Genomic DNA, 15,086 nt, shown 5'->3' with positions numbered 1-15,086 from the left:
GAGAAGACCTGCATGCTCCTCTTCCTCCAGCAGTTTTAGAGAACCTGGCAGAAGAAGCTGTTAAAAGCGAACTTGACACAATCACCAAAGACAATACTGATGATGTGTAACAGCCTGAATACGACTTTACTCCACAACAGAAGTGCAACATGGTTTCTGCATACCTAGATTTCCAAAAAGCCTTTGACAAGGTGCCTCATGAACGTCTACTCCGGAAACTGAAGAACCATGGGGTGGACGGAGACGTACACAGATGGATCAGAAACTGGTTGGCGGGTAGGAAACAGGGTAGGGGTGAAGGGCCACTACTCGGACTGGAGGAGGGTCATGAGTGGTGTCCCGCAGGGCTCGGTGCTAGGGCTGCTGCTATTTAATATATTCTTAAATGATCTAGAAACAGGGACGACGAGTGAGATAATAAAATTTGCAGACGACACCAAACTATTTAGTGGAGCTCGGACTAAGGACTGCGAAGAATTGCAAAGGAACTTGAACAAACTAGGGGAATGGGCGACGAGATGGCAGATGAAGTTCAATGTTGAGAAATGTAAAGTATTGCATGTAGGAAGCAGAAACCCGAGGTACAACTATACGATGGGAGGGATGTTATTGAATGAGAGTACCCAAGAAAGGGATTTGGGGGTAATGGTGGACATGACAATGAAGCCGACAGCACAGTACACAGCGGCCACTAAGAGAGCGAATAGAATGCTAGGTATAATCAAAAAGGTATTACAACCAGAATGATAGAAGTTATCCTGCTGTTGTATCGGGTGATGGTGCGCCTGCATCTGGAATACTGCGTCCAATATTGTTCGCTGTACCTTAAGAAGGATATGGCGTTACTCGAGAGGGTTCAGAGGAGAGCGACACGTCTGATAAAAGGGATGGAAAACCTTTCATACACTGAGAGATTGGAGAAACTGGGTCTCTTTTCCCTGGAGAAGAGGAGACTTAGAGGGGATATGATAAAGACTTACAAGATCATGAAGGGCATAGAGAGAGTAGAGAGGGACAGATTCTTCAAACTTTCAAAACATAAAAGAACAAGAGGGTATTCGGAAAAGTTGAAAGGTGACAGATTCAAAACAAATGCTAGGAAGTTCTTCTTTATCCAACATGTGGTGGACACCTGGGATGCGCTTCCAGAGGACGTAATAGGGCAGAGTACGGTACTGGGGTTTAAGAAAGGATTGGACAATTTCCTGCTGGAAAAGGGGATAGAAGGGTATAAATAGAGAATTACTGCACAAGTCCTTGACCTGTTGGGCCGCCGCATGAGCGGACTGCTGGGCATGATGGATCTGAGGTCTGACCCAGCGGAGGCATTGCTTATGTTCTTATGTTCTTAACAGTTCTCTCAGAGTGAACTTAACAATCTAGTACATGATTTGAATTTGCATTAGGAATCTGCAGAACTACTTGGCTCCCGGCTTAAAGTAAGAATCTTCTGGAACCAGGAACACGTTATTCATGGTACAGACACAGAGAAAAAGAACTACCGGCAGTTCCTTTATTCTCACATAAGAATTCCTTGGTTTACTGGAATAACATACATACACGAGACTGCGAGGGGATATAATTGAGACTTAAAATAATAAAAGGAATTGACAAGATAGAGCAGGACAAAAAGTTATTTGCGATGTCAAATGTGACTAGGACAAGAAGTCATGGACTGAAGCTGAGGGGGGGGACAAGCCCAGGACAAATGCCAGGAAGTTCTGCTTCACACAGCGAGTGGTGGAACGCTCTCCCGGTGGAGATTGCTGCGGAACCCACCGTTCTAGGATTTAAGGGCAAGTTAGATGCACATCTCCTCGGAAGGCGCATAGAGGGTTACAGGTGACTAAGTTTTTCGCCAGGTTACACCTGGCTGGGCCTCTGCATGAGCGGATCACCGGAATTGATGGACCCAAGGTCTGATCCGGTGATGGCAGTTCTTATGTTCTTATGTTCTTAATGCACTTCTATGGCATTGAAAATGATCCTACTCAGTGGACACTTTTTATAGACTCAAAGAGGAGCATCAAAGGCGTGTTACTGCATAATGAGAATATATATGGGTCCATTCCTGTGGCCAATTCAGTTCAAATGAGACATTCGAGAACATGAAGCTACTTTTAACAAGTATCCAGTATGAGAAACACAAATGGCTTATTTGCAGTGACTTCAAAGTTATAGGAATACTTAGGACAACAAGCTGGGTTCACTTAATTGCCTTGTTTTCTATATAAATGGGACAGTCGGGCAAAGCAATGACATTGGAGTGTGAGAGTTTGGTCAGAGCGGCAAAATTTTGTGCCTGGAACTAAAAACTTCTTGCATGAACCACTTGTAGACCCACAAAAAGTCCTGCTTCCACCACTACGCATCAAATTGGGCTTGATAAAGCAATTTGTAAGGGCTCTACCACAGGATGGGCCCTGCTTAAAATACCTTTCTAAGAAATTTCCCTTCATCACACAAGAAAAATTAAAAGCTAGAATTTTTGTTGGTCCTCAAATAAAGAAACTGATGAAGGATGAAGATTTTGATAAAACAATGAATGAGAAAGAAAAAGACGCATGGACCACCTTCCGATCTATTACTGACAACTTTCTAGGGAATAACAAAGATCCTAATTACAGGGCCATTGTTGAAACAATGTTGGAAAATTTCAAGAAGTTGGGTTGTAACATGAGTATAAAAGTTTATAGCAATATAGAGTGGTTCTTTCAGGAAATTTCAGGATGTGTGGGAGACATTTACAAAGTATTGTACCGATTAGATGGCATTTTATTTATTTATTTATTTTTTCCCTTAAATTTACAAGTTCGATTGTGAGGGGGGAGGGAAGGGTAAATTTATGTTACATATTGTATAAGGTATTGATTATATGATAAGAAAGGGTGGGAAGGGTGGGAGTTAAGAACATATCATTTGTACCATTGATGATTATTAAGTGATATAATTATTGTTAATTTGTTTGAATATATTGTTACACTTATTGTAAATTTGAAAATGAATAAAGAATTGGGAAAAAAAAAAGTTCACTTTCTACATTCCCATATCAACTATTTTCCGGAAAATCTGGGGCATTATAGTGAAGAGCAAGGTGAACATTTTCACCAAGATATTAAGGAGTTGAAGAGGAGGTACCAGGGGAGATGGAATGAAACTATGATGGCCGACTACTGTTGGATGTTGAAGAGGGACAGTCAAGATCTGCAAGGAAGTCAAAGGGGGGAGAGTGTGGCACAGTGGTTAAAGCTACAGCTTCAGCACCCTAGGGTTGTGGGTTCAAACCCATGCTGCTCCTTGTGATCCTGGGCAAGTCACTTAATCCCCCCATTGCCCCAGGTGAATTAGATAGATTGTGAGTCCACTGGGACAGACAGAGAAAAATGCTTGAGTACCTGAATAAACTCATATAAACCATTCTGAGCTCTCCTGGGAGAACAGTATAGAAAGTTGAATTAATTAATGGAACACTGCTTTTTGTTTTGTTACAGGGTAGTCATGAAATAAATTAGGGCAGTTCTTTACAATATATTTTTAATGTGTTTTTTAATAAAAGTTGACCTCGTGTGAAATGGTGTTTGAATACATTTGTGCTTACAGTAGTTAAAATCGTGAAACATAACTTCTTATATTGTGTAAAAACCTGACATGATAGGCAAAAATGGACGTCATTTCTAGAATCAGCATACAAAATTGATTCAAGAACAACTATTTTTAAGAAATCATCTGAGTAAAAGTTTTAAAATGCAGTCTGGTGTTTATCGGTACTTGAACGTCCTGGCTATTAGGATGTCCAAGTTCCTTTGTAATCGGGTTTTTGAACATTTCAAAGTTTTGATTATGAGCCTCTTAGTAGAATCTTTGCAGTCAAGAGTCAGATAATTATGAGCAGGAATCAATTCCATCCAAACAGGATAAACAGGAAATACTTTGAATATAAACATTCAAGAGCTGAAGGAACGAATGAAAACACTGAAGGGAGAGCAGAACTTAATATTAAAGAAATCCTTAATGTATCAGTATAAGGAAGATCAAGCCACATCCATCATAGATGGAGGGATTGAGTGATTCCGCCTGGAATCCGAGCTGTTAAAATTATGTGATGAGCATGTAAAGTCTCGATTCCTGATGATGCGATGGTGAAACACAGGATTGTGTCGAGTTGAGTGAGATATTGAGTGATTACTCTGAAGATAAAGTCAAGCATGCTGTTACTTATTCATTGGGCTAACTCAAATTTAATAAAGGGAAAAATACCAATATTAAATGTAGATAGGGAAATATGTCCTGATACCTAAATATTGCCCTAAACCCGCTCCTCGATTTTGTGGATCAATGTTGCAATAGTTTTTACCACCAACTAATTAGTACTTAATTCTCAGAGATCCAGAGATCAAATGTAAGAAACTTCCCCAAAATGTCTCTCACCACCCAATCATAGTATATTCAATATATGCAACTGCTTTAAGTTTCTTAATAAATCTTCAAATATATAAAATAAACTTATCTTGAATCTGATGCGATGGTGAAACACAGGACTTTGTTGAGTCAGACAGACAGAGAGAGAGAGAAGTCAACGGGCAGTGACCCTTTTCTTTAAATGACATAAAATAATCATTTGGGGTATCCTGAAGCAGAGCATGAAACATGGTCCATGTTGAGACCCTATGCATAGATTCAAGCAGTTTATTTTGTATTTTTGAAGATTTATTAAGAAATTAGAAACATACAACTTAAAGTGGTTGCGCGTATTGAATATGTTATGATTGAGTGGTAAGACACATTTTGGGAGGTTTTCCCATTTGGTCACCGTGTCTCTGAGCATGTTCTAAAAATTAAATACTAATTATTAGCTAGTAATAAAAGCTGTTGCAACATTGGTCCACATAACTGACGAGGGAGTTTAGGGCAGTATTTAGGTATCAGAACTTATTGTTGAGACCACTGAAATTTATACTAATGGCTGGACATAAATTTTGATTTTTGATTCCTGATTCATCAGAGAGAATTGAGTGAAATACTGAGTGATTACCCTGAAAATAAACCAGGTGTGATGTTACTTATCTGTTGGGCCCACTGGCATTTGTATCAGTGACTAGCTGATGCCCCTGCGTTGCACGGGTATTTAATTATAGCAATAACACTGTAAATGGAATCAAATAAAGATACTTTATAGTGGTGAATGAAATTATTTTTTAACAGCTTTATAAAAAGTACAATAATCAAATTATAATGTAAAATATTTGACAAAATGAATACAATACAACTAACACAAAACTTGATTATAAACAACATTTTTAGTTTCACCTCCAGGAGCAAGAACATATAAATTCTTGGGTGAACCCACCCTTGATCAAACAACATAGAGTTGTCCATGGGAAAAACAGGGGGATCTTAAATCCACTCCACAGTATGTAATAGTCTGTCCCTGTGATTTGTTGATTGTGATAGAGAATGCAAGTCTCACTGGAATTTGCAATATCTTAAACAGAAAAGGAAGATCTGTTGGAATAAGTGGCATCCAAAAGTTTCAGTATTGATTTAAACAACTCAATATGTGGAAACTTAGGTTGAAAAGAAACTCCATGCAGTTGTTTCCCGGTTCAGAATGGAACCTGTGTTCCTAGTTCAGCATATGTGAGTACTCATGTAATGTAATAACATTATGAACTGGGGTGCATGAAGGAAACAGTTACAAACAGAGTTAGAACATACAAACTCTATATGTATGGTGTCCGTGGTAGAATAGAAACGATGTCCCTAGTGGTTATAGTGTCATAGAAAGTGTTTTATAGTTGGAATTACTGTGAGAATGGCAGCTTTTTACATCCTTTCCATTGACATGAATGGGTGAAATCTGATTTTCTGTTTGTAGCTCCGCCCTAGTGTGCAGGTGGGCAGCGAGACCCCCAGAACATATCACCCCAGGTAGTGAGGGATCTGCATACCAAGTTGCGTTCAAATCGGTCAAGCCGTTTTTGAATTACTGAGAGAATGGCAGCTTTTTACATTTTTTCCATTGACATGAATGGGTGAAATCTGATGTTCTGTTTGTAGCTCCGCCCACGTTTGCAGGTGGGCCGCGAGACCCCCAGAACATATCACCCCAGGTAGTTGGAATTACTATGAGAATGGCAGCTTTTTACATTTTTTCCATTGACATGAATGGGAGAAATCTGATTTTCTGTTTGTAGCTCCACCCACGTGTGCAGGTGGGCCGTGAGACCCCCAGTACATATCACCCCAGGTAGTGAGGGATCTGCATACCAAGTTTCGTTCAAATCGGTCAAGCCGTTTTTGAATTACTGTGAGAATGGCAGCTTTTTACATTTTTTCCATTGACATGAATGGGTGAAATCTGATTTTCTGTTGGTAGCTCCGCCCATGTGTGCAGGTGGGCAGCGAGACCCCCAGAACATATCACCCCAGGTAGTGAGGGATCTGCATACCAAGTTGCGTTCAAATCGGTCAAGCCGTTTTTGAATTACTGAGAGAATGGCAGCTTTTTACATTTGTTCCATTGACATGAATGGGTGAAATCTGATGTTCTGTTTGTAGCTCCGCCCACGTGTGCAGGTGGGCCGCGAGACCCCCAGAACATATCACCCCAGGTAGTTGGAATTACTGTGAGAATGGCAGCTTTTTACATTTTTTCCATTGACATGAATGGGAGAAATCTGATTTTCTGTTTGTAGCTTCGCCCACGTGTGCAGGTGGGCCGCGAGACCCCCAGTACATATCACCCCAGGTAGTGAGGGATCTGCATACCAAGTTTCGTTCAAATCGGTCAAGCCGTTTTTGTGTGATCGTGGCACATACACACACACACACATACATACACACATACATACCTCCGATTTTATATATATAGAAGAAGAAGATTGGACAAAAATTTTGAATTTTGATTGCTGATTCATCAGAGATTATTCTACTGTTGAACTGTGACTGAGCCATATCTGAACAGAAAGCATTATACTGTTTCAATCTAATAGGAGAAGATACTGGATGAAGATTGAATTCATTCATATAAGTTAGAGGTTCTCAACACGTGGTACGCATACCCCTAGGGGTACACAAACCGCTGGTGGGGGGTACACATCACTGCATAGGTCTCCCACCTTCCTTCCTCCTCACCCCCCTGATGGAGCCACTGTTGTCAGCACCATCACCAATCCTGCAATTAATTTTGCAGTCTTGGTCCTGCGGTCCCTGAGTCTCCCACATTACTCTGTTGCTTCAGCAGGTTAGCAGTAGCAATTCCTACACGCTGCCTGCCACTAACCTGGAAGCTTCTCTTCTGCCGGTCCTACGCCTTTCAATGGAAGTAAAACCCAGATGTCTCAATCCGTCTTCCTTTTTCTGAAGCCATATGTATCACAATTTAAGAAAAGGGGCCAAATCTTAATGCACGCTTCTTGAGAAATGAGGCAACAATGTCAGTTGGGTTCTATTTATTTGTTGAATTATATTGTTAATTGAAATGGTATATCTCTGGCAAATGGCATGATAGAAAGATGTGGTTTGTTGCATTTGAATCAGCATCTTCTTGATTACTTAACCAGCTGAATAACTCAATTTCTAAGACTTGGTCCCTTTTCATGGATTATGACATATATGGTAACTCTACCACAAACCGGTTCATACCTCTAAGGCCATTCTGAAAAAGTGAGTATTCAACAAGCCTTTAAAGCTTTTATAGCTCATTTCAGATTGAATCTATTTTGGCAGGGTATTCCAAAGAGCTGGAGTGAGTCAGAAGAATGCTCTTTCCCTAGTAATGGCCCAATGAGCCATTTAAAAATGAGAGAGTGTCAACTCATAATCTTGTAAAGATCTTAAACATCTCGAAGGGGCATATACGATCATCCATCTGTTCAAATAAGCATGCTTTTACTCCCATAGTGCTTCATGAACTATACAGAGTAATTTAAACTTGTTTCTAAAAGATATTGGAAGCCAATTATACTATTGCCATCAATTAAGATGGAGTAACATGTGATCAATGCAGTAACTGAGGGAGTGCAGTTCATTATTAACTTAGGGGCAGTCAGAAGGAGGGAGGTGGTCATGTACATTAAGCCAAAGTCACCTCCAAGGGACAGGAAGTTATTTGTCAGGCACAGACAGATTCAGGATGGAGGAAAATAAAGTTTCAGAGCATGGCAAAAAGTACAGTACTATTAATACAGTACACTATTGGCATTGCTCATTAAGAAATTGTAAAACAACATGCTAGTTGCTTCATTCAGTCACACTTGACCCTGTTGATAGCGTTTCGAGTAGCAATGCCTCATCCTTCAGGAAAAAGAACAGGGAATTTGTGAACAAGGACATAGCGCTATGTAGGGCTGATGTAGAAGCACCAGGCGCAAGGGAAATCAGTGTGCCAAATTCAGACCCCCATTCATTGGCATTTGCTTCCTAAGCTGATGCAACGTGTGGGGGAGGGGGGGAGGAGGAACACACCAGGAGCATTTGGGAACCTGTCACACATGTTGCACTGCCTCTGGTACCCTCCAGCTAAGAAAGAAACACATTCAATGGCTTAACTTACCCAGATAAATTGACTGACTTAGAGCTCCTTTTACAAAGCCGCGGTAGATTTTCAGCTAGCATGCGCTAATCCAGTGCATGCGCTAATCCGGTGCATGCGCTAAAACATTTAGCGCACCTTCATAAAAGGAGCCTTAGTTTTTGTTGGGGATGAACATTGAGACAAATTTGAGTTCACTTTTGGGCCATTTTCAGATTTTTTTTCTATTTCTTTCACACATTTGTTTTAATAATTATTGAATGATATTTATGTTACCTGTATAGATAATAGTGGACTATGTGGAATATCTTTTGTTCTTTCATTTGTATGACACTGTTTTTGATTAAAAATCAATAAAGAATTAAAATAATAATAATAATTTTAATGCGTTTTATTATTACTTGACTTCAAGCACATTAATTTGTAGGTTAACATGAGCATGCACTAACCTTCTAATTCTATGTACAGTGTGGTGATAAAAATAACACATGCAAATTTGGGTGTGCACCCATTTTGCACAAGTAATTTTATTTGCATAATGATCCTATTAGTGCCAATAATTGGACACTAACAATCAATTATTGGTGCTAATGGCATCAGTTGAAATTTATGCAGACATCGTTAGGTGCTGGGATCAGCATATACATTTGAATCCAAAAAGGGGACGTGAGCATGGGAGGGCATGAGTGTATCAGGGGTATTTCTAGGATTCTTGCCCAGTTTTATAGAATTGGGTTGGGGGGGGAATCTGCTTCTAATTTAGGTGTACAGATTTACACCAGGGTTCAGATGAAATAAATCCTCATGCCTAAAGTTGAGCACAGATCCCAGTGCTTAGCTATTTTTTTGGCACTCAAACTTGGACACCATTTATAAAATTAAGCCTTACATTTTTTGACATACGTTTGAGCTGAATATATATCCATAGTTTTTATAGACATGTCTGTGAGATGAGTGGAGGGTTGTCATAGAACATCTATGTTAACCCCTAATGCTGCATATCGCAAGTCTATTTTTCAGGGCACTTGCTCCTCCCAACAAAAAAAAGCATTCTGCTGCCTATGCATACAGTCACACCCAAGTTCCGCTCTTCTATCGTGCACATAAGTTCTTTACCCACTAAGCCAAAAGAGAATCCAACTGAAAATAAATATAAACAGCACAAGAAATGGCAATTCAAATGCAAAGCACTAATAAGGAAGCAAAGAGAGACTTTGAAAAGAAAATTGCACTGGAAGCAAAAACACAAAGTAAAACCTTTTTTAGGTAAGTTAAAATAATTAAATTGGGAAGAAAATTGGTTGGACCGCTAGGCAACCGAGGGATAAAAGGAGCTCTCAGGGAAGACAAGGCCTTAGCGGGGAGACTAAATGAATTCTTTGCTTCAATCGTCACCGAGGAAGATGTGGAGGAGTTACCGGTGCAAGAAATTACCATTTCAGAAAAATTCAAACAAATGTCTGTAACACTGGAAGATGTAATAGGTCAATGTAACAAATTAAACAGTAGAAAATCACCTGGACCAGATAGTTTATATCCCAAAGTGCTGATAGAATTGAAAAATGAACTTGCAGAGTTATTGTTAGTGATTTGTAATTTGTCTCTAAAATCCAGCATAGCACCGGAAGACTGGAGGGTGGCCAACATGACGCAGGCTTTTAAAAAGGGTTCCAGAGGTGATCTGGGAAATTATAGACTGGGCAAAATGGTACAGACTATTATAAAGAACAAAATGATAGAACATATACATATACAGTACTTAATGCAGCTCACTTTATCCTTTAGCTTGAACCAATCTTCAGTATTAACCTCAAGTATTACACCGTTAGTGATTACTCACAAATTCAAGCCACTACAGGCTCCTTTTATCAAGTTGCGCTAGCGGTGTAATGCGCGTAATAGCATGCGTTAAACCACCGGCTGCGGCAGGTGGTAGTTTTTGGCCAGCGCAGGGGTTAGCGCATGATGAAAAGTCACGCGCGTTAACCCCGCTAGCGCAGCTTGATAAAAGGAGTCCTACATCTTTCTTAAGAACCTCAGAACACCACTCCAAGCTCCATGCAGTCATTGCCTTAAGATTGACGTGCAGGTTCATCACAGGTTCCTCAACTATCCAGTTTAATAATTTAATTTAAATAGATAATTTTTGATTTAAAGTGCAAAGTGTAAAGTGCAAAAATTAAATATCACTCATTTTATCTTGAAGGTTACTAGTACTTAAAATTCTATAAGTACTTAGCTTTTCTGTGTGGTCTTAACCATCAGAATAATCAGGCCTGATTATCCCGACCATACAGAAAAGCTAAGTACTTATAGAATTTTAAGTACTAGAAATCTTCAATTCAGATAAGTTTGTGCTATTACAAATCTAAAGTTTTTTTGAATGAAATTCAGCTGCTATAAAATGTTTTGATGGCTGTAATGTAAACGGATTGGAAAATTTACACTATCATTTAAGGTCGGGACTGGAGGTTTTTTGAGCCTGTGAGGTTTTTATCCTTTCTAGTATATAATAATAATAATAATTTTATTTCTTATATACCGCCAAAGCCATAGTAGTTCTAGGCGGTTTACAACGAAGAAGGGCTGGACAATCAGCGAAAATGATACAATGTTACAATCAGATAAAATTAGGTGATAGAGAAAAAAAAATGGTACAACAGAGAGAAAAAAATGGTACAACAGAGAGAAAAAATGGTACAAACAGAAAGAAAGATGGGTACAATTATGGCAATGAAATGGTACAGTGAAGAAGGTCAAGACAATCTGCGTAAAGGACATAATGAGATAGAAGGGGCCAGGGTGGGCATAGGGTCTTAGGGTATGAATCGGGTGAAAAGATTAGTTTTTAGTAGTTTCCTGAAGTTTAAGTAGGATGAAGAGCGTGAGATGATGTGGGCCAGCCAGTTATTGTGATGACCTGCTTGGAAGGCAAGAGTTCTATTTAGATATCTTTTGTAACGGCAGGTCCTTAGGGTAGGTATATCTGTTTAACATCTGCCCCAAAACTGATTTAGATGCAATCTTCCGCTCAAAGTCTATAAATCAATTTAGATATTTCGTTACTCCAAGCGAATATTTAAATTGTTTAACATCTGCAGCATACGGGGTTCTGAGGCTCTTTTCCTCCTTAACAGTAAAATTGCAAGCAGACCACAATAAAGAAGATTCTCCTCTTTTCAGGAATATAAGCAATGAGAAAAATATTCCAGGGAGGTAGTGACAGAATAGATATTTTTTCTCCCAGACTCCTGTGTTTATTATTGTTTGGTAAATAGTAGGGTTCCCCAGGGGTCTGTACTTGGACCGCTGCTTTTTAACATATTTATCAATGATCTAGACATGGGAATAACTAGTGACATAATTAAATTTGCTGATGACATAAAGTTGTTCATTCTAAAACCTAGTTAATTCTGAGTGGGAATGTTTTTTATGCCTATGATAATAATTAGGGCAGCTTGAACTTGGTGAATGAGCTGTGCTGCTCTCTGTGGTTTTGAATGAGACGCCTTTCAGTGACCACAGAACAGCTTTGTTTTTTGAAATATTTTGCATATTTATGATTGCTGTTACCGTTATTTGTTTGGTGTATGGTGCAACTATATTTAAGGGTCTTTTAAATTACCATATTCTCTCTAATAATAGCCCTCCCCTCTGTTTCATCATCAAAATAACCTGTAAATTCCATCTTAAAGCCAAATAATAGCCCACCCCTCAGAATATGCAATAACTGGCATTGCTTTCCTCTACCCTCCACCTCCCACCCCCACCCCGACCCCGCCATTATGATCAAATCCCTCTTCATATCTTTTCTCATGGTTCTAGTGCTGGGTCTGTGAGCGGCCTTGAACACACACACCAATGTCATTTAAAAGTGTTGTTGAATTGTTGATTTATTTATTTGAAACCTATTTAAATTCAATTCTCCACACTATATAGACACCGGGGTTTTAGGCGATTAATAACAATTCTTCCATTAATTTATAGCTTAAAGAGAAAAAGTAAAAAAGCAGTTTTAAAAAAATTTTTGCACTATGAATTATAGATTTTGAGATTAGCCCACAGAGTGTTAAAATGATGTGAGTGGGTAATGTCTGCCAAGCACATTTGTGCATTTGGCAGTGTTGAACCCTGGTGAACTCGGACAAAATCTTTCACACGAGTTCCCACTTACTGATATAACACTCTGTTTGTAACATCCAACAAACACTTGGCATAAGGGGTTCAGTTAGCCCGAAACCCTTCAGATGTCTGGAGAATAGAGAGCTGGTCTGGTTTTTGTAGTTTCAAGTCATTTTGACCCCTCTCATTTAGAGTAAGGTTCTTATTTCTAGAACCTACACCAGCTATCAACATAACCATGAGAGAAGGTAAGAAGAGTGTTCCAATTTTCACGGGTGGGAGGAATGGTTACTGTAGGAGAAAAGGATGGTGGAAAGAAATGGTGTTCCATTAATATCCCACCCTGGACTTCAGAAAATCCATTGTTTCTAATAATAGTTTGGACAAATATTAGAGAAAATGTGGTATATGTATTGTATTTATTTATTATAAACTGCTGGGTCTATGAAGTTAAGCTGGTATGTCAAGTTTTAATAAAACATATAATATTATGGTGAATATGTTAAACTAGCATTTTTTGGCCTTTTGGCTAAGATCAAGTGTAGAAAATTTGTTAAACAGTAAATAAGAAAAATTTCTACAGTAATAAGTAATCTGCGGGACTCTTTGTCATGCAATCTTCACAAACTACAGAATTGAAGGCTATACAATTTATCTGACACTACTGTCACAATAAAAATAGTAATTCAATCAGGTTGCCACCTTAAACCCCTTAAATCCTCAAATTTCATCCGTTTTAGGCAATTTCATTAGTGAAAGTCACATAAAATCTGTATATTATGGGTCACCAAGGCAAGAAATAACTTATTTAATTTTGCTCACATATAGGCAGTTGAAAACAAAATTACAAAAAAAATTTTTTTTTTAATCCCAAACCAATTAAAGGAAGGCTAGCCCCATCTTTTAAATATTACTCTGATTTTCTGGCATTTCTTCTGCGTGCGCATTGCCCTGTGCCAACTCTGAACAACTGGAAGAAGAAACCATGTCTGAATATCTAATGAAAATATAATCATATTTTAAGGATATCAAAAACCAATTGAACCGTTCCTTCTGTGCCATGTTCTTTTCGTTATGGCATGTGTTCAGCACAGCAGTTGAGCATTAACCGGAGCCTTGCATGGTCTTACAGAGTGACAGTACCATGCTGGAGCTATGAGTGATGATATTCTCTCAATATATTAATCCCTGCTATGCCAAGACTGGGACACAGTGGGGGGTCCAATTCAGACCTACCTTATGTTGGAAAGGGGTTTGAAAAACAACAAGATATAATTAATTTCTGTTAACTGCTTGTCATTTTAAGTTTGTATAAATATGGAGCAGATGATGTATCCACCAGACCTTTTCCTGCAAGATTTTCCATAATACCACTGACTGTTAAGGGGTACGGACTTCTAGAAGAGCTGTGAGAAAAGCAATAAATGAGGGCACATTTATCATAAGCATCTGTTTGCATCTGCAGCCTTGTTTGTGAAAGAAAAGGCCAATTTGACCTTATTATTAAGCAGGTTTTTTTTTTTCCGATTTCAAATCTAAGACTCTGTGCTTCAACCAAGAAAGCCAGCCATGACTCACTCCAGATGCTGGTTTATCATAAGGGCGGGTCTGAGTCAGATATTTTTGTTTCCAAGACCAATCTAACCTAATTTAGGTCAGAATCTAAAGTTTTGTGACATGTAGGATTCTCTTTTTTACTTTAGGTTATGGCAGATCTACTGTATGGGGGCTGGAGGAGTAGCACAAGAGATAATTTCCCCCAGGCATTTCTGACTTCAGTACCAAAGGGAAGAACCAGCAACGGTCTCTCAGGCTGCATAGGTAGCCATTCAGCTAGCAGCTCTGCATGGGGCAGGAGCATTTGAAGATTGCTCCTGCCTCGGTTCACTGCTAGACCAGAGATTTGAAAGGTACGCCAGGGAGGTGAGAGGGAGGTGAAAGTTCTTAAAGTTGGCTGGGATAGGATCCCTCCTGTCCCAGAATTCCACTGGATCACCAGGTCTTACAGCAGTCCCGGCAGAGGCCTGCAACAGGTCCAGGAGGGGGCAGGTGGGCACTGACCATTTTGGGGTCATTTTTGGCCCCAAAATCTTAATTTTATTTGAGTATATATGATACATGGATACAGCATAAACATCCATTTTACAAAAATGAAACGTCCAAACTATGTGTAACAGAAATAAATAAATTTAAAGCACTTAAAGGGAAGAGGCAGGAGAGAAATGCTGGGAGCTACACAAGGGTTGGGCTCATGCACAGAGCCTGGCAGTTGCATTAAATCATAGAGCTGAAGGAAACAGAGAGACTCAGACAGGAAGTTTGGAGGAAGATGTAATATAATACTGTGTTTCCCCAAAAATAAGACCTACCCCGAAAATAACCTCTAGCATGATTTTCGGGGTAGGTTCTAATATAAGCACTACCCCAAAAA

This window comes from Geotrypetes seraphini, chromosome 2 (assembly GCF_902459505.1).
Source record: "Geotrypetes seraphini chromosome 2, aGeoSer1.1, whole genome shotgun sequence".
Lineage (NCBI taxonomy): Eukaryota > Metazoa > Chordata > Amphibia > Gymnophiona > Dermophiidae > Geotrypetes > Geotrypetes seraphini.
Note: the sequence above shows the minus strand (reverse complement) of the source record.